The sequence below is a fragment of the Melozone crissalis genome, unplaced genomic scaffold (assembly GCF_028551555.1).
Source record: "Melozone crissalis strain CALT ecotype California unplaced genomic scaffold, PUWL_Pcris_2 ptg000079l_1, whole genome shotgun sequence".
NCBI lineage: Eukaryota > Metazoa > Chordata > Aves > Passeriformes > Passerellidae > Melozone > Melozone crissalis.
The window spans coordinates 1563094-1586152 of NW_026535856.1; positions in this window are offsets into that span (position 1 = coordinate 1563094).

Sequence of the window (23059 nt, forward strand, 5' to 3'; positions counted from 1 at the left end):
GAAAAACCCACCCAGTAGTGGAGAAAACCCACTCTCCTCCCCACCTGCATGGCCCCCAAAAATGTTAATAAGCCAAGGCAACCAAGGGGAGTGGAGCAGTCCAAGCCCTTCCTAGCCTGCACACCAAACCATCCGGGGCATGGGGTCAGACCCCCCCTCTCTGCTACCCCCATGGGGGTTTGTGTCGGGCTGGCTGCCCCAGCTCCAGCCCCAGCCCAGGCCACAGTGGGTGCTGAAGGCTGTCAGCAGGGCTGGGAGCTGGCCCCCCTCGCACCCCACCCAAATCAACTTGGCTCCAGCATCAATCCCATCCCGGCTGCAATAGCGGGAAGCCCCAGTGCAGCACCCAGGCTGGGCCACGAGATGCCCAGGAGCATCCCCTGCGAGGGCTCACCTGCAAACTGGGTGTAGGCTGTGTCTTGGAGGAAGGCGCCACAGCCAAAGTCGATCAGTTTCAGCTGCTCGCTGGCCAGGTCGAGCAGAACGTTCTTGGGCTTGATGTCCCTGTGCAGGACCCCGCAGGTGGTGCAGTGCCGCATGGCCTCCAGCACCTGGCGGAACAGCCCCCGCGCCTCCTCCTCCGGCAGGAACCCCCGCTCTGCCAGGAAACCCGAGAGTTCCTGGCACCGCTCCGGACGCTCCAGCACCAGCAGGAAGCTGTCAGGGAGCTCAAGCCACTCCAGGAGCTGAATGACACTGGCACAGCCACGGGAAACCTTGTCCAGCAGCACGATCTCCAGTGGGGCGCTGGTACCGTCGGGCTGCGTGAGGAGCGCGGTGCCGTCAGTGGGGCTAACGCCGTGCCGGGGCTCGTGAAGCCCTCAGCCAGCCCGGGATGCTCTGCACGCCCCGCTCAGCCCACACTCGCTCTCCCCGCAGGGCTCACGGCGGCTCCCACCCTGCCGGGCCCCGGCTCCTCGCTGCCTGGCACGGCCTGGCTTCTGCCACTGGCCCCGCTCACTCACCAGCTCGCCCCAGTGCCGGACGCGATCCATCGGCACGCGTTTGATGGCCACCTGCGAGCGAGGGAGAGCAGCGGGCTGAGCTCGCCGCCCGTCCCGCCGCGCCCCGACCTTCTCCTCCTCCTCCCTCCTCCTCCGCCCCCTCCTCCCGCGCCCGCCGCCGGCCCCGCCGCTCACCGGAGCGCCGTTCGAGAGCCGCGTGGCCGCGACGACGCTGCCGAAGCCGCTGCGTCCCAGCAGCGATCCCAGCCGGTACCGCTCCTGCAGGGCCTCCTGCGCCTTCCCTGCGGGCGGGACGCGGCTGTCAGCGCTCGGCCTGGGGCCAGCAACGGCCCCCGAGCGCCCCTCACCCACCCCGAGCCCGGCATCCCCACCCGCCCCGGGCCCTGGCGGCTTGGGGCCGGAGGCCGCGCTGCCGAGCGGCAGAGCTCGGGCTGGGGAAGCCGCAGCGGAGGCGGTGGGAGCGGCCGCGCTGTGTGTGTCCTCCGCGGGCCCCGGGAGGAGCCGGGGCCGGGGCCGCGGTCGGGACTGGAGCCTGCCTGGGATCCGGGACCGGGCTCGGGCCAGGCGGAGCCGAAGGGCGGCAATGCCGCCCCCGCACCAGGCACTGATGCCTGCCCAGCAGCGCCACCGCCAGCACGGCCAGAGCCGGGCGGAGGCGAGACCGCGGCGGGACGGCCGGGGCCGGGCTCGGGGCAGCCCCGCCCGGGGCCGGGGGCATGGCCCGGTCCGGCAGGGGAGAGGGAGGCGGGGAGAGGAGAGGGACACCGGGCAATAGACCCTGAGAGAAGGGCGCCCGACAGCGGGAGAGAGAGAGAAGAATGAGAGTGAGAGTGAGAGTGAGAGTGAGAGTGAGAATGTGAATGAGAATGAGAATGAGAATGAGAAGCAGTGTTTAGGGTCTGTGCTCTTTTTGCTGCCGACGCTGTTTCTGCTGCTGCCGCCGCTGCTGCCGCCGCTGCCGCCGCTGCAACTGAAGCACCGGGGCCGTTCGTCCCCGTGTCCGTTCCCCGCTCGCCCCACGAGCCCCACGTTCGAGCCCCGCACACCCCGGGGACAACCCCTCCGTCTGTCGAAACACGGGAAATTTGCAGCACTGAGCCCAGATGCAGAGCCCTGACTCCTGCACTCTGGCACAGCGATCCCCTCGCTTGCTGCTGTGCATTGTCCTTGCTGAGCGTCAAACACTGTCGGGACACCTTCCCTTGAGGTAGGATTCCTACCTGACCCGAGCACTGCACTTACATCTCCAGTGTTGCTTTCCTGTAAAAACAGGGGAAGGAAAACTGTGTGTGGCTCATGGTATTTTAGTGTCTAAAAATCACTAAGTCACCAATCGTGGAGGTGAGGTGCATCTGGAATTACTGGGATGCAACATAGAAAAGGGGAGCATAGAAATAAATAGAGGAAAAGATCTTGGATTGTTTCTTCCATTTTCATTGCACTTCTGGAAAGCTGTTTCAGTTTTCCAGGAATCTTCTCCTGTCTGCTCTTCCCAAGAATTTCTCATGGAGAACAAGGTCAAGCTTCTGTCACAAGATTTGCCACCAGGAAATTATGCCAGTGGTGCAATTTTCATTGTAACTGTTTGTGCTGGCTTAGGGCAAATTTTGGGAGGAAATCTCCAAAAGGAATCCATCTAGAAAGGAAGTTCAAATGGCCCCTCCCCCTACTAGGTCAGGAAAAGACTTCCCTCGACAAAAGTGAAAAAACCCCCAGTTTATTAAACAAGTAAAGTATTCGCAAGCATGAAAAATGAATAATATTAAATCAAACCTCTGACAGTGCTGAAGAGATGGCAAATTCAGAAAGTCCTTGTTGTGGGTTGTACTTGGCTCACTCGATCTCTTCTAAGTCCCTCTGGTGCTGGAATGCAGCGTCCCAGAGCTCGGGGGGCCACAGGTGTGAGCTGCCGGTGTTTTCCTGGGTTTTCAGTCCAGAGCAGGTTTAAACAATTCCAAGAAAAAGGAAAGTCACAGTCCAAAAGAACTTCTCTTCCTAAGCTAGCTAAAACCAAATTGCTAGACCTGGGCTGTGAAGGCATTGGGAAATTTCCAAATCTGTGCACTGGCGGTCTCAGCAAACACTAGATCTTGATGGTGCTGGAGTCAGAACCTTGAAATTTCCGAATTTTAGATTTCTGTGCCAGCAAATCCCTGGACTTTGGCTGTGCGGGCACCAGGAAATTTCCAAATCTGGGTACTGGGGCAGCAAACACAAGATATGGGAGGTGCCAGACCCAGTAGCAGGAAGTTGCCGGGTTTTGGATTTCTGTGCCAGCAAATTGCTGCACTTGGGCTGTGCCAGAATAGGGAAATTTTCAGGTCAAGGCACTGGCAGTGCCAGCAAACCCCACATTTCAGGAAGGATTGGATCTGGACCCTTCCCTTCCCTTCCCTTCCCTTCCCTTCCCTTCCCTTCCCTTCCCTTCCCTTCCCTTCCCTTCCCTTCCTTCCTCCACAAGGTGCCAGAGGGGCTGGACAGCAGCCAGGCAAAAAGCGACCTGCAGGGACTGATGGACAGCAGACTGGACATGAGCCAGCAGAGTGCCCAGCTGGCCAAGCAGGCCAATGGCTCCTGGCCTGGATCAGGAATGGTGTGGCCAGCAGGAGCAGGGCAGGGATTCTTCCCCTGTGCCCAGCACTGCTTGGGCAGCACCTCAAGTGCTGTTTGTAGTTCTGGTGCCCCCAATTTAGGAAGGACATGGAGGGGCTGGAGCGTGTCCAGAGAAGGGCAACAAGGCTGGGGAGGGGTCTGGAGCACAAGTGCTGTGAGGAGTTGCTGAGGAAGCTGAGGTTGTTTATCCTGGAGGAGAGGAGGCTCAGGGGAGACAAGGCGGTGTCAGGGCACAGGGTGGTTTTGATGTTCTCCATGGCCTGTTCCACCCTTGCTGATTCTGGGATTCTCTGAAACCACCCTTGGAGCAGTTGCAGGAGGAGTCCTGGGCCTCCTCTTCAGAAGCTCCAGCAGCCCAGGTCCCTCAGCTTCTCCTGCCAGCCCCAAAGCCCATCCTGTCAGTCCTGCAGAGCCTCTGCAGCTCCTCCTCACTGCCCAGAACAGGGAGCCCCAGAGCCAGACACAGCAGTCCAGATGTGCCCCCCTGGTCTGGGGTATCTCTGGCAAGGGAGCAGCACCAGGCACTGCAGGAGCCTGCAGACAATTCCTGCAGCACTTGTAAGATGATCCTGCTGCCCAAGGGACATTTATGGGGCCAAGTCAGGAACTGTAATGGGGAGCGGGGCCAGAGTGGGAAAGGGCAAACAGGGATGGGCTGTTTGCAGGGGAGGGAACAGGGGTGGGCAATATGAAGAAATTTGCAGCAGGAAGAGGAAAGAAAGCAAAGATGAAGCCAAGGAAATGCTCAGGGCAGTTTGGGGGTGGCTGCCAGGCAGCCCTGGCTCTGAGCAACAGCATCTGCAGTGGGACAGGGAACTCCCAGCTGATGGGAACAAACTTTCTGGCTGACTGAAGAGGCCAAGACAAAGCTGAGTGGTTTCCCTGGTGTCCCCCAGCCCTTGCTGGCCCCAGGGGCTGATGGCATTTATGCTCCCTCAGGTTCATGTCCCCACACCAACAGCATGGGGGTGCTCCCCCTGCTGTGTGCAATGCAAACAGGGGCTCCTGAGCCAGTGCTGCCGTGTCTGTGCCTGCAGGGATGGGGCACCTGTGTGAGCTGGGGGAGAGGCCAGGGCTGCAGAGGGGGGATGTTGTTGGCAGCTCCATGAGAATGCTTAGGGACGCTGCCCTGGGCTGTCCAGCGCACTGGGGTTGGACCAGCCCCTGCTCTGCTGCTCCTTCCCATCTCCCCCAGGGACCTTGCAGAGCCCCAGCCATGCTGTTTGCCCCCAGCCTGCCCACGGCCAGCCTGGGGCTGTTCACAGAGTTTTCTGTGCTGAGCATTGGCCTGGCCGTGTTCTTGACAGAGCCTGGGCAAGGAGCCCCCAGGCCCTGGGCTGAGGCGTCAGCACTGCCCTATCAGTGCCCATGGCCTGTCCCTGCTGCAGCCCCGGCACTGCCACCCCCAGGGCTGCGCCTGGCCCCGAGAGCACTCAGGCCCTGCAGCAACACCAGGGCCACCAGGGCAGCCAAGAGAATCTAGACAGCCCTGGCAGCTTTTGTCTGGGAGGTACCATTGGAAAACTGTATAAGGAATTTTGGAGGTGGATTCTCAATTTTGGCCATGGATGGCTGGACTTGAAAGTGTTTTTTTCAATGGGAAGAAAAGAACGGGCCCCCAGTGTTTTGAAGGCAGAAGAGGAGTGGCCCCCAAGAGGCCAAGGCCAGCCAGAGCAGTCTGTCCTGGCAGGTTTCATATGGGAATAATCCTTGGATATAATCAAATTTGGAGGTGGAATCCCAATTTCAGCGTTGAACCCCTGGAGAAGGACAGTTCTTTCCCACAGGAAGGAATGCACAGAATTCCAGGGTTTCAGGGGTTGATAAGAAGCAACTCTCAACATGCCAAGGCCAGCTGGACCAGTCAAGCAGCCCCCAGGAGGCCCAGCCACCCAGACCTGTTCCATGTTCTTGCCTCCTTGGGGCCCTGCAGCATCAAAATTGCCCCTTGGTTCCATGAGGCCCTGTAGGATCACCACAGATCTTGCTTTCCATGAGGCCCAGTGATATAACAATGGTCTCCTTGGCTCTGCAGTGGCACAATGGCCCCTTGCTTTCCAAGTGGCCTTGCAGTGTCCAAATGGTTTCCTTCTTGCCATGGGACTGCACAATGCCACAATGGCCCCTTGCTTCCATGAGGTCACAGAGTCTCCAAATGGCCCCTTGGTTCTATTGGGTTCCCCAGGATCACAGTGGCCCCTTGGTTCCACCAGGTCTGGATGTGTTACACTGGCCCCTTGCTTCCATGGGGACCCACAGTGTCCCAATGGCCCCCTGCTCCCATGAGGCCCTGGGATGTCACAATGGTCTCATCACTTCCACAAGGCCCTGCTGTTCCACAATGCCCTTGAAGTGTCACAATAGTCCCAGTGGGTTCCCCTGCTGGTTCACAGTGGCCTCCTTTGTTCTGTAGTGTAACAACGGTATCCTTGGCTACATGGTCAGAATGGCCCCATGGTCTCATGGAGCCCCCACAGCCCCTTATGGAGCTCCACAGCCCCTTATGGAGCCCCACAGTGTCACTTTGATCCCCTTGAGTCCATGAGGCCCTGCCATGCTACAAGGACCCCTTGGTTATACAAGGCCCTGCAGTGTCACAATGGCCCCTTGGTTCCAGTGGTCCTGAAGTGTCCTAATGGTCTCCATGGTTCCATGACACCCCACAATGTCACAATGGACTTTTGGTTCCATGAGCTTTCCTTCTGCCAACAACAGTCTCCTTGGTTCCACAGTGTCACAATGGACCCTTTGCTCCATGAGGTTCAGTAGTGTAACATGGACGCCTTGATTCCATGAGGTTGTGCAGTGTCACAATGGTCTCCTTGGTTCTGGGGCCCTGCTGTGGCTGCTGTGTAACAATGGATCTGTGGTACCATGAAGTTCCATAGTGTCACCATGGTCCCTTTGGTTCCACAAGGCCTTGCTGGGCCACAATGGCCCCTTGGTTCCATGAGGTTCTGTACTGTCAACAGTGATTTCCTTGGTACTGCAGTCACAATGGATCCTTGGTTCCATGAGGGGCCTGGCCTCCCACAGCCCCTCACAGACCCTTATGGCCCCTCATGGCCCCTCACAGCCCCTCAGGGCTCCCTCACAGTTTCCCATGGCCCCTCACAGCTCCCCATGGCCCCTCATGGCCCCTCACAGCCTCCCACAGCTCATGGCCCCTCCCAGTTCCCCAAGATCCCTCACAGCCTCTCACTGTGGATGCCCTGGAACAGAGAGAGAGAGAAACAGCAAGTGTTTCTCACAACAGCATGTGAGAATTTTTAGGGTATGGTAGCGATGTGATAACTTGTTAAGTATAAACAATGTGCTGGTGGTGTTGTTCTACTTTGTCTTTCTGTTTCTCTAGAAAAACCACACGGTTCTCTTTAATAAAACCTTCTTTCACTCTCTCTGCACAACTGCCTCCTGCCGGTTCCTGTGACATTCTCGACTCAAGAGTGACACCTCACAGCCCCTCACGCCCCCTCGCGGCCCCTCACAGTCCCTCATGGCCCCTCACAGCCCCAGACGCGGGGCTCCTCCCAGAGGAGAAGGTGTCGGGCCCTGATTGTTCTCCTTTCATTTCAGTCCTTTCACAGCCACGAGTGCAGAAATGCTGAAATGGAGCCTTTGCCCAGCATTTCCCTCGGGGTTAATTGCGGGCTGAAGCTCTGTGCTGGCGCTGGCCCCAGCGCCACCATCCCTGCAGCCACCAGGCCTTTGCTGTCCCCCCGTGTCCGTTCCCTGTCCCCGAGTCCCGCCCGGCTCTGGCAGCAGCAGCAGCCGCAGTGCAGGGGGCGCCGGCCCGGCCCAGCCGGGGCTACCGGCCAGGAGCAGCAGCAGCGCCGGCCCCTTCCTGCCTGCTCCTGCCTCGGCTCCCAAGGGCTTTTTCCAGCTCAAATCTGGAGCAGAGCAGCCAGCACCCACACACAGCCCTGACTGCTCAGGGCCCGCCTGTGCTGCCCCGAGCCAGCCCTCAGAGGAAGAAAGGATCGGATTCCAGAGCTGTTTACAGCGCTGTTTTACTCACCCTGAGGTGGCAGCAGGAGGCTGCTGGTGCCTTTGCCTTGGGAATTGGGGATCATGGCTACTCTTGGCCCTCTTCTGCTTGCCACCTGAATTTTATCCATGAAACTGCAAGTGCCGCTTTCAGGTGGTGCTACCCACAGTGCTTTCATGACAGTGAAGTCAGTATTTTTGTCGCAGGCATAAAGATCAACAGATACTGGAATGCTCACCAACCCCAAGCACTAAGGTGAGGGGAATTAAAGCCTCACAGGCCACATTTGCAGTGCTCAAACACAGCCCTGTTGCTGGCACTGATGAAATAGAATAAGCTGACAGAGGCCATCCCAAAAATTGCCTCTGCAGTGTGGAATTAAACTAAAAAATCCACCAGGAGAAACAGAAACCAGAACTTCTCGACTCGCTTCATGGCTCCTTCCCAGCAGCAGGAAACAGAGATGCCCAGAGGTGTTTTGCAGTGCTGCTGCTCCCAGTTTACAGCCAGGCTTGTATTCCCTAACAATTCCTGGTACCACCTCCTGTTTTCTTAGCCTGGAACAGTAACAATGAAAACCTCACCAATGGCACAACTCCCCAGTCCACCAGCAAAAGAAAGGACAAGTTGTCAAGTTCTCCAAACCTTTGTCCTGCTTTGCTGCAAGAGTCCTGCTGCAGGCACAGTGTGGAAAGCCAAGAGAAGCCGCAGTTGGTGGCACATCTTGTGGCAGGAGCTCAACCTCATTCTCCAGGAAATGTTTTTGAAAAGAGCAGACAGGATTACAGAGAAGATTCCTGGGAAACTGAATCAGCTTTCCAGAAGTGAAATGAAAATGGAAAGAAATAATGTGAAATGTTTTCCTCAATTTATTTCTGTGCTCCCCTTTTCCATCTTACACTACTTCTCCATGCCATTAATTCCAAATGCATCTCACCTCTAAGATCAATGAGTTTTAGACACTCTAAAATACCATGAGCTGCACAGTTTGCATTCCCGTTTTTGTTGGAAAGCAACGCTGGAGACACAAGTGCAGCACTTGGGTCGGGCACGAATCCTGCAGGCAGGGAATGTGCCCAGGCAGTGTGTCACCCTCAGCAGGGACAATGCTCAGCAATGCTGCAGGCAGGGAATGTGCCCCGGCAGTGTGTGACCCTCAGCAGGGACAGTGCTCAGCAATGCTGCAGGCAGGGAATGTGCCCCGGCAGTGTGTCAGCAGGGACAATGCTCAGCAATCCTGCAGGCAGGGAATGTGCCCCGGCAGTGTGTGACCCTCAGCAGGGGCAATGCTCAGCAATCCTGCAGGCAGGGAATGTGCCCCAGCAGTGTGTGACCCTCAGCAGGGACAATGCTCAGCAGCGTTGCTGTGCTCGGTCTCCATGGAACCATGCCAGGAGCAGCTGCTGAGCTCAGAAGCCATCGCAGCCCCCGCCCTGCCCAGAGCCCCTTGGCAGGGTGGGCTCCTACCCTGCCTCTGTGTGCCAGGAGCCGGCAGCGCTGGATGCAGGGAGCCCAGGGAGGGCACAGAAACGCTGGGTGAGAAATGCTGGGGCACAGCGAGATGGGCGAGTGCAGCCAGCCAGGGCAGAGGAGCAGCACGCACAGGGGGCACAGCCTGCAGGACAGATGGCCAAGGAGAGAAAACAACAAACTTCTCAGGAGGGTGGAGAACAAACTTTTAGTTGCAAACTTCAGAGAATGAGGTACTTGGGAAATCTTAAACAGCATTGAATTACAGTAAATCACTTGACAAAGCACTGACTGAGCAAACTGTAACCTGTCCAACTTCAAGTTATCCAGATTTCGATAAAAGGAAGTCAGGAGAAGAGAGAGAGGGAGACAGAGATCCACAGTCAGTCTTGGATCTCAGCTGCTGTGAGCTCCGGGGCCATGGGATGTGTCAGTGTCACACCCGTGTCACAGCCTGATCTGCTCTGATCCCTCTGTCAGGTGGGGTTTTTGGGGTGCCAGGGGCTTGGCAGCCACTTTGGGGCTGGGCCAGAGGCTGCAGTGGCTGGGGTGGGGCAGTGACCACCCCACCTATGCAGAACTCTCCCTGCCCCCAAACACACACTGGAGATGTCTGGGGCTGTTCATCATTTCTCTGCTCTCCAGCACCAAGGCAATGGACTCTGGATACAGCTCTGAGCTCATGCCCAAGGCAACCACCTCTGGCAATGGGGGCCCATGGAGCTGCTCTCAGGAAACCCCCAGGAGCTGGGGAGTGCCCAAAAACCACCTCAGAAATGTGAGATACCTCAAAATCTCTTCAGGAATGTGGATTATTAAAAAAATTCACTCAGTAGTGGGGTCCCCCTCCCTTCATCATCCCCAAACTTTGGCTGTCTCATTCCAGACCCCAGCCCACCTCCCCAATCCCAACCTCAACCCATCCCACCCCTCCTGGACATCAACGCCCCCTTCCCAAGCCATATTTCCCCCATTTCCCACCTCCCAAACCCCATCCCACCCATCCTGCCACACCTAATGTCCATTTCAACCCTCCTGATTTGAAGCCCACTTTGCTCAATCCCCTTCCAACCCCATTCCACACCAAAGAGCTGTGGAATCCAGGAATTTTGGGGTGGGATTGAGTAGTTTTCAGTGGCATTGAAAAGACAGATTAAATCCTCTTGTCTCTTTCAGTGCCAAGAAAGGGAAACAAGTACACCAAATACCCCCAAAACCCCAAAATTCTCCCAGTTATCTCCCTGAATCCCAGATTCCCCTGAAACACAAGTAAAAAGTGAGGCTTTAGATGCCCTTGATGAATTTATTGATTTTTACCCCAATTTTCTCTGTTCTAAAGGGATGAAGATGAATAAAAAAAAAAATTAGGGCCAAAACAAAAGAATAACCAGCCCAGTGTCTTCCCAACATGGATCACAGGGAATGTGGATCGCCAGGGCTCTGACCAACAAGGGTCCTGCCATGGGGGATGAAGCTGGAGCAGCGCATGAAGCTTCTCCTGCAGCTGGGGCACTCACAGGGCTGCCTTACCAGTGACTCTTTTGGTGTCAGGTAAAGAACGAGCGCTGTGAGAAGCTCTTCCCACACTGGGGACACTCGCAGGACCTCTCCCCGGTGTGGATGCGCCGGTGCCTGATGAGGGTCAAGTTGTGCTTGAAGCCCTTCCTGCAGTCAGGACAGCAGAAGGGCCTCTCCTCTGTGTGAATGCGCTGGTGCAGGAGGAGATCGGAGCTGGTGTGAAACCTCTTCTGACACTGTGGACACTCGTAGGGCCTCTCCCCAGTGTGGATGCGTTGGTGGGTGACGAGGGCGGAGCTGCAGCTGAAGCCCTTCCCACATTCCCCACACTTGTAGGGCCATTTCCCGGTGTGGATCATCTGGTGGCTGATCAGGTCGGAGCTCCGTCTGAAGCTCTTCCCACGCTCCAAGCTGTTGCAGAATGGCTCTCAAGTTCAAACTTCCTTTAGGTCCCTGTTCGGGCAGCCATTTGTTGCAGAATGAGGCCTTTGTCAGGGATGAGCCATTTGTCGGCGAGGGGAGACTCGGGCATTTAATATGAGTGATAAGCAAGTTCCGTTTATTGAAGAGAGCATCAGACACTTATACAGCAAATAATAAGCTTATGAATATTCTGTAAGCCAAGTGATCTATTGGTTAAACTATACCATCAACTCTTCCTCATTCCTTTGGGCCTACATTCTCTATTTCCCACGTCTCTCTGTCCACTTGTTATCATACCCAGCTAGGCCCAAGGACACGCTATCTTGCAGTGGCAAAACTCAAACTAGCTGTGTTCAGTACTTTCTCAGCTCCTGGTCGGCTAACAAGCGAATGTCTGCGTGACCTCTGTCATGTAGCCATTTCTCCACACTTACCAGTGAGCATTTTCAGTTCTGCCACCCGTGTTTAGAGCAAGTTTTCTGTGACTCACTGCACCAGGTCAGTTCAAAGAAGAGCATTAGGAAGTATCCAGCTGTATTTTCTCTTCTTCCTTCTGTGTACATGCTGCTTTTTTGAGCACTCTGGCTTTCTGAGCTCCCTCACATGTCTTGACCCTTTTCTGGATAACCAGAGGGATATCAGGATTAAATCCTGTCTCAGCTCTGAGGTCTGGCTTTTGAAGAGCCCCAGTCATCCTCTCCTACTCATCTCATCCTGGTCTTGGTGGAAATACTATGCCTTCATGGGATTGTTATTCAGCTTTGGGGCATTCTGGCACTGCTGTTCAGTGAAAGATTTTGAGACTTTGAAAGGTTTCCTGATGTGGCAATGACAATCTTCAATCCTAATGCTTGATGGGGGTTGCAGTTGCCTCAGTTGTGAAACCTCCTGAAAAACATTGTTTGCTCTTTTCTCCTTGACTTTTCCTTGACTGTTTTCATCAACAGATTAGGAGGTTTGGGGATATCTTTTCAAAGGGAACTTCAATTAATCCCCTGTCTGGCATTTCAAAGGGGAACAGTTGTTTGGTTTTTTTTAACCAGCATCTGCTTACCATCCAATTAGCTAACTGCCTTTAATTAACCATAATACATTCCAGGAGAGCAAAATAACAAGGGAACAAAATCAAGTGGTGACAACTCTGTGACTGAACCTGGACTTCCCCTTTCCCAGGTGCAGGATTGTGAGTAACCCTTTGCTGGCCACTGTGAGCTCTGCCATGCAGTGCCTTGGGTTTCTGGGGAGGGAAAAGCATCCAGTCCCTCACCTCCAGGTTCACATCTGCAAATCCAGAGGCCATTTCTGTCCAGTGGATATTTCTGTCCAGGGGATTTGCACACTGGATGCTCCATAGGATTCTGGTTGTAAGCTTTCCTCAAAAACATGGTGAGATGAGGTGTGCAGGACTCATTTCTTCAGAAGGGCAGGAGAAACCTCTGAAGGCCTCCCCTAAAGGGCCTCCTTACCCAGCAGTCTGACACAGATTTGCTTCTGAAGATATTTGTAATTTGTCCTTATTATGTTCTATGTGTGATTTAATGAAAGCCTTTTTCTCTACTGTAATTGAGCTCTTAATCTCATCTGAAAAGCAGAGCACAATCCCTTCAGAGATGGTGTTTGAGTTACAGCCTGTTTGTGTTTCCTCTGCTGTGGTGCTGCTCATGGAGCTGCTCACTCCTGATTTAAGAACAGAAAATAAACAGATTTCTCTGAGTCAAAAACACATCAGTGATGGCACATAGAGTAGGTTTGAGTAAAAAACTCTTTTTTCTATTGGGCAAGAGATCTTCCAAGGAAGATCTTCCCTGGTTCTGCAAAGAATATGAAGGAGTGAGTTTTCCTTAGTGAGCCCCTGAGGCTTCATGCAGGTCATGCTCAGAAAATGGCACATGGGCATGGCAGCTGCCAGCAAAACAATTGGCTATGGGCAGGTAAAAGTTGGCAGGCGATAAGAGTGGAAAGTCAAAACAACAGGATGCTGAAAAACTTGTAAGAGGAATAACGACTTCAGTGAAAATCCCTCATCTTAAAGCTTCAAAACACATTTTTACAAAAATCCACAAAAGTGTTCTGATTTTGATCAGTCTGATCTTCCTAAATAGCATTTTACAATCAGAATTAGGAGTTGAGAGACACTAAAGGAGGCTCAGCAGAGGATTTTTCATTGTGACCTTAGTATATCTTTTTTACTGTGCTGTAGTTTGGAAGGAGGCCTCAAGCTCCAGCTGCAACCTGGGGAGATCCTGTTGACCTAAACACTCCCCAAAGCTGCTGTGGGGCTGACCCAGTACCAGAATCTGTATGGAACTGGGTAAAATGCTTCCCACTAGAAAACACTTGCAGCTTGATGGTGATCCACAGTTCCCAGTTCAGACCACAGGCAGTGCCAGTAGTCACCAGTTTGCTGCCTGCTCTGTGCAGAGCTGGTGGCTGTGAGTGGCAGAGCTGTGGGGTGAACAGGCTGGTGGCTTTTTGGGGCACACAGAGCCTTCCATATCTACTGCTTTGTCCCCACTAGAGAGTGGGTTTTCCTACAGAAATACCTGGAGAGTGGGAAGGATGAAGAACAAATCATTCCCTGCCAGTGGATGCTGTGCTTGTTGCAAACACGAGTTACATCTGGTAGGAGTCCTTGCTGTCAACCCTCACGGATTCCAGGCTGAGATCTGCTCAGCTCTGTCATTTGCCAGGGGAGCGAGGATCAGACTCCACCACACCTCCAGAGCTGGGGATGAGTGGGTTGAATCACATCCAGAGCCAGGATGAGGAATGGGTGGTGTTTTGTCTTGCCATGCACAGCAGATATCCTAATTTAAAGCTGTGCTGTCTTCCCAGATTCTGCTTCTTCCTCTGAGAAGACCCATCCATTTTGATCCTGTTCCTTTCCACCCATCCCTCTAAAGATCTCCATTACTGGAGTAATTGGCACTATTGGATCAACTTTTGATGTGATGAGCAGTGGATTTTTGTAGTCAACATGCCAATTTAAAGTGCCACAAATAAAAGATCAATTACTTCTTTCCTGGAGAAGAAATTAAGGTAAAATCTTTCAATGTAATGGGCTGAGTGTACAAAGCTAAAGAGGTAGAAGATTTAAATGAGACTGTCTCCTGAGAGGATGTGTTTTTAATGTAAAAGTAACAAAACCAACCCAAACAGTGAGAGAGCATCACTTGAGCTGCACCTCTGTCAGTAAGGGATGGATCCCTCCTGCTCTTTCTCCTGCCTGGGGCACCTGTGTGGGGCTGGTTGTCCCTGTCATTTACCTTTTGATTGCACAACCATTTCTTAGAAAACAGTTGGCTCTTCAGACTCCTCTGGGCATTCAAGGGAGTCCAGGACATGTGGGGGTGAGCTGATAAGTGGGTTTGGATGGTCCTGGCTGTTAGGTGTTGCTATGTTTCCTGATGCTGGTCTCCAAAGCAATCCCTGGCACGCTGCTTTTGTGGAAGGCAGAACAGCTCTGTGCTTGAAATTACCTGTTCTGGGGAAATGCAATGAATTTTCTGCTAGGAACTGCATGTAAGCAGAGATGGAGCCTGAATTAGGGATCTGCCCTTGTGGGGATCCCTTACACTGACACAAAGCTCTCTGTGCCTCTCCAGAGGGCTGTCACCCTACAGAAACATGTCACTTCAGGGCAGGGAGGGGGATTTAACATCACAAAACATCGAGGGAAAAACATCGAGGCAAATTCTCCTTTTCTGGTCAGGAAAACCAGGGTGTGTGCCTGCTGTGTTCCATGAGCAGCAAATCAATTGCTGAGGGATTTCTGCTGGGAGATTTGTGCTTTATGAAATTCCTGCCAGTGGCAGAGGGCTGGGGAGCTGGAAACGATAGCGCTGTCTTCCTCCCCTCTGCTGCTTTAATTGTTTGTAATGATTTAATAAGCAGCACTATTTTTCCCTACAGCAAACACAGGTGGCATTTTATTACCTTTACTAGGGCCCCTGTTTGGAATTTCTTTGCTGTATTTCCTTCTTTGCAGGCTTGGTCCAAAACTTGGAGAGGTCAGTGTAAGAACTGGACTTTGTGCTGTCAATATTCTGAGTGTTGAGCCAGCACCAAATCCATGCAATTTTATGGGAAAGAAATAATAAGGACAAATGACATGATTTAAACAAGGAAATGCTCTTGGCTTTAGCATTTTATGTGCACACCAGGAGAGAAAGAGCAAAGCAGGTACAAGCTCCCAGTACTTGCAGAAGAATAAATGGAAATAACTTCCTGTTTAGGCTGGGAATCAGGAGAAAATTTATACTCATCAGAAGGGTGTTGAAGAGGAGCAGCTGCCTAGTGACAGCAGACAGGTGGAGAAGTGAAACCCCAAATTAAAGGCTTTTAATGTGGAGTTTTTTGGATGTTGGGGTCTTTAGAAGCAGATTTTGTGAGTCCCATGGGCAATGGAGGTGACTTCCCAGGGGAGCATCCCTGTCCCATGCCTGGGATCTGCTGCCCTGGTCCCACAGAGTGATTTGGGTAGTACCTGATGGCTCAGCAGAGCTTAGGGAAATGCCTCAATATTGGTTGGATTTGAATGGCATTTGGGTCAAATCGAGTTTCTCCTCTGAGGGATGGAGTCTTGACCTCTCACAGGTTTCGCTTGAGTATTTCTTTAATCTGTCCCCCACCCCAAAACCCCCCAGCAGATCCCCTTCTCCTGCCACTCTGTGTCTCCCACAGCTGTGATCCTCAGAGCTTTTCCCTTACACTAAAAGAACTGGAAATCGGCTGGGCTTTGTTGCCTCTTGGCAACAAAATTGTCTCCTATCGTGCAGCTCAGGGGGAAAGAAACCTCTTCCTCCCTTCAGTCTGCTGCAACAAAGTGTTTTGTTCCTCTTTGTGAAGAACCAGGAAGAAACACTTCTTTTTAAGATGAGGGAGCCCAATTCAATTCCCTTATCATTCTGAGCAAAATAACCCAGTTATTTATGTTGAAAGTCACTCCAAAATTTTGAAGAGATCTTTTTAGAAAATATTTTTCTTGGTGACTGATTATGAGTGGGTATGGGAAGAAACTCTTTGCATTGAACCACTCAAAGCAGTAATTTCTTCCCAAAGAGTAGATGTAATTCCATTTTTTGGGTGAAAAAAATAAGTAGTAGTGGACCAAAGGAGCTTCAGGCTGATCTCTATTTGCTGCCAATGACTGAATTAAATGCACAGGGTTCCTATCAGCTCTGCCAGACAAAACGTTGTATTTGGGTTATTGGGGGTTTTGTCAGAAATCTTTTTAGCATGAATAGTTCATGGACTTATCTCTGCTGACTTCAGCCATTCCTGCTGTCCATCATATCTTGCTATTATAAGGCAGCTCTTTTCATTATGTTGTCTTTTAATTCAGATATCTGAGCCTTTTTCTACTTCTAGTCTCACTTTCAGTAGGACAAACATTTTCACATTATCAGTGAGTGTACTCAGTGGTGGCAACACAAGTGAAGGCAAGGAGCTGGCAGGTGATAATTTATGAAACTTTCTATAATGGGAAAAAAACTCAGCATTCAATTTCCATCTCCTTAGAAATCTCTATTTCTTTTCTTGTGCTCTTTGTGGCTGGTCTGAGTTTAGTGCTTGGAAATGCAATTATACGGATTCCAGTTCTTTTGAGAGAGAATAATCTTGTACACAAAGCCAAATAAATTTAACTTTTCAATATTAGAGCAGTTTGACATCCAGGTTGGGGACCTGGCAGTGGTTAGTGCCTGGCCAGCCTCAGAACACAGAGTTTGTCTGATTTAGGTGAAATTTCATTCATTGGAGACAAAGTAAAATTGCCTCTCATTTGCTCAGCACTAAAAATCCATCTGAAGCTGATTGCCAAGTGATGGGATTAACTCCTGCAATGGCACCATAAAATGAGAGATGGAGAGAGGAATATTAAAAAATGGCATTTCCAACCATGTGCAGGCCCTGATGTCCTGCTGTTGGCTTGGTGCTGTCAAAGGGGCTGATTTTGATGGTTTTAGAGACACTAACCTGGGCAGTGAAATGCACCTCAGGCAGCAATTGCTTCTCTGGTGTCTGCAAGTGCCTTTATCTCCCTTCGTGCTCCTCAGAACTGAAATCCTGCACAGACCAAGTGAATCTGAGGCTTTGGGAAGGCCCAGTGGTGACAGATTTTGGTGAGATTTGAGTCAGGAGATGGAAGCAGCAGCTGAAGGGGCTGTAATCTTCATCCTTGGGCTCTCCTGCAGGCTGATGCGGTGTGAAGGAGGCAGGGATTCCATAAAGCAGCTTCTGTAGCTCCTGGGGGAAAAAAAACCAAGTGGTAAGTTCTTTAATTTGTTAGAGTTTCAGGCTGTGCTGCACCTCAGGGCCAGACTCTACCCCTCTCTGCTCCAGCTGGTGCTTCCCAGCTGTCCTCTGTGGTTTTTATTTGCAAACCACCTCCCTGCTTTCACTTTGCTTTAAAAAATCAGCACCACGTTTGTGGCTCAACAGGTCCCAGAGCTGGGGAGAATGGTTTGAGATGCAATTTGCATCACAGAGTTATTACAGCAGGGAAATTGTCCCATCCCTCCTGTGCCTGGAGCTGCTAATCTTGTTCTGAACATTGAAAACCTCTTCAGCTTCTCTCATTATACTTAAATTTGATTTCACACCTCTTTCACGCAGGCTTTTCCTCTCTCCTTGGCTGGAATTCTCTGAAAAGATAAATTTTATCAAGCCTTGGGACAGTTCCCGTCATCTATCTCTGCTCCTAATGCTGCTTTTAATTATCTTGGGAACCTGAGTATGAGGGAAACTGGGAAGAGTTTAGTGAGAAGAAAAGGAAGGCACAGAGGCCAAAGTGTAAATGCAGAGTCTGGGTCACCAGAGTCTGCAGTGTTGTGGGGATCTGGGCCATGCAAACTGATGTTTTTCTCTGTGAATGACTGATTCCTTCTGTATCTCCTCCTGAAATTCCTGTGCACCAAGGCTGGTGCTGGAACTGCAGCCACACAAACTCCCCATGGAGCTGTGTGGGACACAGTGGGAATCATTTATTTGCTGTTTTTGGTGAAAAGTTGTGACATGAACCTCAGTGTCAGGGAGGTGACATGTTAATGCTGCTGCTGTCAGACAGTGCCCACACACTGTGTCTGGAGACAGCTCAGGAGAAGATGAAGAAAAACCAGGATTAAATCCCATGTGCCACTGAACTCTATCAGAGATAAACTGCTTGGAGTGAAGTCTGTGAAGTGACTGGGGAGAGCTGGATGAAAGGGACAGCTCTGAGAAGTGTGTGGTACGTCAGTGATGTCCTAACACTCATCTTTGCACAGAGATGAAAAAGTATCAGTTTGCATGGCCTGAATGTCTGGTGTGGAAACTGTGTGTTGCACAAGCTGTGCTGAGCTCATCTGGCTCTGAAATATCATCTCTGCACCTTAGCCAGGAACAGCAGCAGAGTTCTGAACAGATTAATAACAATCAGTCATAACCCAGAAGCAAACCTTGGCAATACACATCTGTGGCAGATGAGGAGACCAAAAGCTTTCATTATCGTTCAATAAAATAATCTTCTCTCTTGGCATTAAAATGCTTTAGTTTCAGCTCTGCCCCAGACTATCAATGTCAAGTGTTTCTCTGGCTGTTGGGGGTAGGTTCTCCCCCATAGCTCTCTGCAGGTTGGTGCTAATTAATGATGTTCTGTCAGGTTCAGATGTTTTGGCGCCTGACCAGGGAGTGCAGAACAGGGATTACAAGTGCTGACATTTACTGTACTAGAAAGTCCAAGGGATAAATTTGTGCCAATTAACACCTTTAACTAGGAGGATCAGTTCCTGTTGTGCATGTACCAGAGTCTGGGCACAGACAGGGTTTCCAAGGGACCAAGTAGGGCTGGGGCTCCCTCCAGGCTGGTCCAGCCCCTCAGGGTGCTCAGGAACAGGGGTTCCCCACAGCCCAGTGCACCCTCCTTAGCCCTGGGGCTCCCAAGGGCAGAGCCATGGCTGAGGCTCTGCAGGAGCAGGCAGGCTCAGCCCTGCTCCAACATGGGATCCCATGGGACAGGGCACGCTGGGATTTGCCCCTGCAGCTACCAGGTGTGTCCAGAGAAACTGCAGGGAGGGGGTGACCTCTGTCAGTGGGACCCCTCTGTGCACAGGTGCCCCTGCTCCTGGGGTGGCTGTGCCAGCTCCCCCAGGGACCTCCAGCCCTGAGAACCTGGAGCAAGTGGAAACCACAACTTTGCAAATGCTGCCTGAGCCCAATGCAAATGGTAAGAGAATGGGGGTGTGAAAAAAAAAATTGTTTATTACAGAATTGTTTATCAACAACAATACAGAACAATTTTAGAATGTAAGAACATTTGCAACAACAACAACAATCCATAGAACATATATACATAAGAACCTATCTAACTAAACTATATTAAATCTATTTGTAGAAGACAAAAAATTCTTAAAGTCTTAAGTCCTAAATCCTATTCTAAATAGAAAAAACTGTAGAACAATGTAGAACTGTAGAACTATGTACAAAAGGGTGCCATCGCTGTCTGGAATGTTCATCAGGGGTAGAAGAAAAGCAGGTGTCATGGTTACTGCAGTCAGGCACAGACGGCTCTTCCATGTGTCCCCAGGTTGTCACATGTGGGCAAAGCAGGACTCTGCTACCAGAGCTGAGCTTGGCTGGGTCTGGAACGGAGCTTGAGTGGCCCAAAGAGAGGACAGGGCAGGCAGTGTGTGGCCACCAGACTCCAGTTTGCGAGGTACCACGTCCCTGAGCAGGGACCAGCCTAGCTCCAGTCTGGCAGCAGAGGACCCACTCTGCCTGTGGGGATCACGTGCCTGTCCTGCTGCTGGCATTGTTCTTCACCCCAAAATCATGTCCTCTTCCTCATCTTTTACATCAACGTCCATGTCCTCAATGTGTTCTTCCACTTCCACTTCCATGTCCTCCTCTTCCTCATAAACATCCACCTCCATCTCTTCATCCACATCCACCTCCATCTCTTCATCCATATCCGTATCCACCTCCATCTCTTCTCCAGTCTCTTCCTCCATTTCCACATCCTCTACTGTAGGACTCAGGACATCCACCTCCATCTCCTCCACTCTGTCCATGACAGCCTGCAGAGGTGGCAAAACCTCAGAGTGGGGTCCCTGTCCCACACCATCCCCACAGAGCTGCAGCCCACTTGGGCAGCTGGAGGTGTCCACCTCCATGGAATGGCACCATACCTCCCTCAGCTGACAAATTAGACAAAGGATAAACGTGAGCATCTTGAAGTGAGGGGTGACAAAATGCAGGCACCAGGGAGCTCTCAGGACTGATGGGAGTAGCAGAGGGCAGGTGGCAAGAAGGGCGGCAAGAACAATCATGAGGGTGAGCAGGCGCAGACTGAACGGTGGGCTGACACAAGGGCCAGTGGTTGAGTTGTGCTCTTTGCTGGGGGGTGGCAGTTCCAGTTGGAACGTGGGATGTGACATCACACAGATTCCAAGATTCCAGGGTCAACAGAAGTGGTCACTGGGGATCCCTGAATGGTTGGGCTTGAAACGGACCCTGAAGATCATCTTGTTCCAAGCTGAGCAATCTTCCCCCAGACCTTGGGGGAGCCCTGTTCCCAAGGATGGGGCATGCACAGCCTCTGTGCCCAACCTGGGCAGTGCCTCACCACCCTCAGAGTAAAACAGCAGCTTCCTTAGATCCACCTTCAATCAGCCTCCTGCAGTTGAAAGCCATCCCCCTTGCCCTGTCACCACAGGCCCTGTTGAACACTCTGTCCCCTTCTTTCCTGTGGGACCCTCCCAGTCCTGCACAGCCACAGTGGAGCCTCCCAGTGTCTCCTCTTTTCAGGCTGAGCATCCCCAGTCCCACTTGGACAGCAGTCAATCAGATCAGGGGATGTCAAAGCTGAAGGGTAGCAAATAGCATCAGGAACTGAGAGATGGAAGCTTTAGACCCAGATTTGCCTCTAAATATACAAAATTAATAACAGTGGAGGGGAAGATGGTGGGACACTTGTTCTGTTCTAACTGGTCAATTTTATTTTTTTCTTCTTTTTTGTCATGCTGATGGTTTTTCTGTTTGAAATGAAGCTTGGCACAATGTCCACTGTCTTCTCCATTTGTGAAACACCAAGCAGAGTCTGGGCAGGCTGATGATGCAGAGCAAAACCTGCAAATATACTGGTGATCCTGAGCCTGGGTGTGCAGCTAAACCCAGCCAAAAGTAATTTCTGGAAAGTCAAGCCTGGTTTACATTTTCTTGAGTTTGGCTATGCCAACTTTACCGATCATTTATAAAAAAGCAAATAAAAAGTTCAAACCGAAACAGACAAAAACCCAAATAAACAAACCCACGCAAACCAATCAAACAGATAAAAAACCCCAAATAAAACCAAAGGGAATAAGGAGTTAGTGTTAGTTGTGAGGATATCACAGCAGGCAAATTGCTGCTTCCCACAGGATCACCATAAAAAGCCACATAAAACAGCTGCTCCAAAATATACCCAACAGGAGAAAAATAAAAAGTGATAGATGGCAACTTTGGGGGCAGCTCCACATTAAGGTGAAGGATGAGCAGTGGTTCAGACCCAGCATTCCCCACCCTCCAGGCTGCTGTTTGCTCCTGATAAAAGACCCTTGCAGGACTGTGGCCCCTCTCAGTGCATCATCCCCACAGCTCTCAGCTGAGCCACTGCCATTTCCAGAGCAAGATCCAGGCTCCATCCCGAGCATCTGTGGAAGGTCCTGAGCATCTTCATGCCTGGAACCACAAAACAGCTCAGGCTCTCCCTGGACTGGGTTTTCAGGGGAGGTTTCCATATCCCTGTGAGATCTGTTCATCCCTCAACACATCTGACTTTATGTACAATGATGCATTTTTGTTCCTTCCTTGTTCCTGTGTGCCAGTGAGGAAGCATCCATGTGAATGGAGGATGTTGTGCACAGGAACATTTATTCCTGGATTGCCATTTTGCTTCACTGTCACTCAGCTGAACATGGTCCCTTTCTAAGAGGGACTTACAAGAAATGTGTAGGAATTTTGGCTCTGAGAGGAGCAGAAAGCACATTTTCTACACCCCATTCCCAGCAGATGCAGTTTCCCTGGCAGAACAGTGATTGCCGTTCATCTTCCTGGGAAGAATGTGGAGACCCATTCAGACATCACAGATTCAGCTGATCTTTGGCTTTGTGTCCCTTATTTCACATGGCCAGTTTCAAGGGCCATTAAAAGAGGCTCATGTTTGCCTTGCTACCCAGAAGAGCTGTAGTTATTTCCAGGAGAAAACAAAAAATTGATTGTCCTCTGGTGTGGTAGAAATCCCACCACAATTGGGACTCTGAGAGCAAAGACAGCCTGTGCTTTTTGGGGCTGTAACAGCTGAGAGTGTGGCAGAGCAGTTTTTATATTATTTTTAGAGTGCTGAAAACATAGTTCCCAAAACAATCTTTCTCTCCTGTCTTCTGTCATAAACTGTGGAACAGAGAAAATGGAAAGGAGCAGAGGTTTGTTTAAATTGGCTGGGGTTTTTAAAGTCTTAAAATAGTGTCAGCTTGATGCATGATACTTTAGAAATTGGATTAGTAGCACCTATTTCATCCCACCAGAGAGGTGGGATTTAAAACTTCCAACAACAGAAACACTGGATGTGAGAGAGCTCAGTTTTCCACCCCTCACACAAGTATCTTGCTGTACTATTTTAAGCAGCTCAGCCATATATATTAAAATATTGCTCCAAACAACAACAGAATGAAAATGTTCCACCAAATGGGAAAAATAAGAAAAGTGGGCGGCAGCCCTTTCTGAAGAGCTTGTGTTGATTTTGCAAAGTTGGATGCAAACAAGGTTTGCCATATTTCTTTCCTAGAAAATGTAGATATTTAATAGAAATCTGTGTCTGAAGCTGCTGAGTTGGGTATGATTTTAGATCTGGGAGGAGCAGAACAGGTTCCAGAGAAGCTGTGCTTGTGTCACCCTTGGCAGTGCTCAAGGCCAGGTTGGATGGGGCTTGGAACAACCTGGTCTAGGGGCAGTGCCCTGAACATGGTGAGTCCATGAAAAGAAACTTTTGGTTTTCCTGAGATGCTGCCCTTGCAAGGGGAGCTCACAAATACCCCACATAGTTTGAAATGCCCTGAGCAGAACCCAG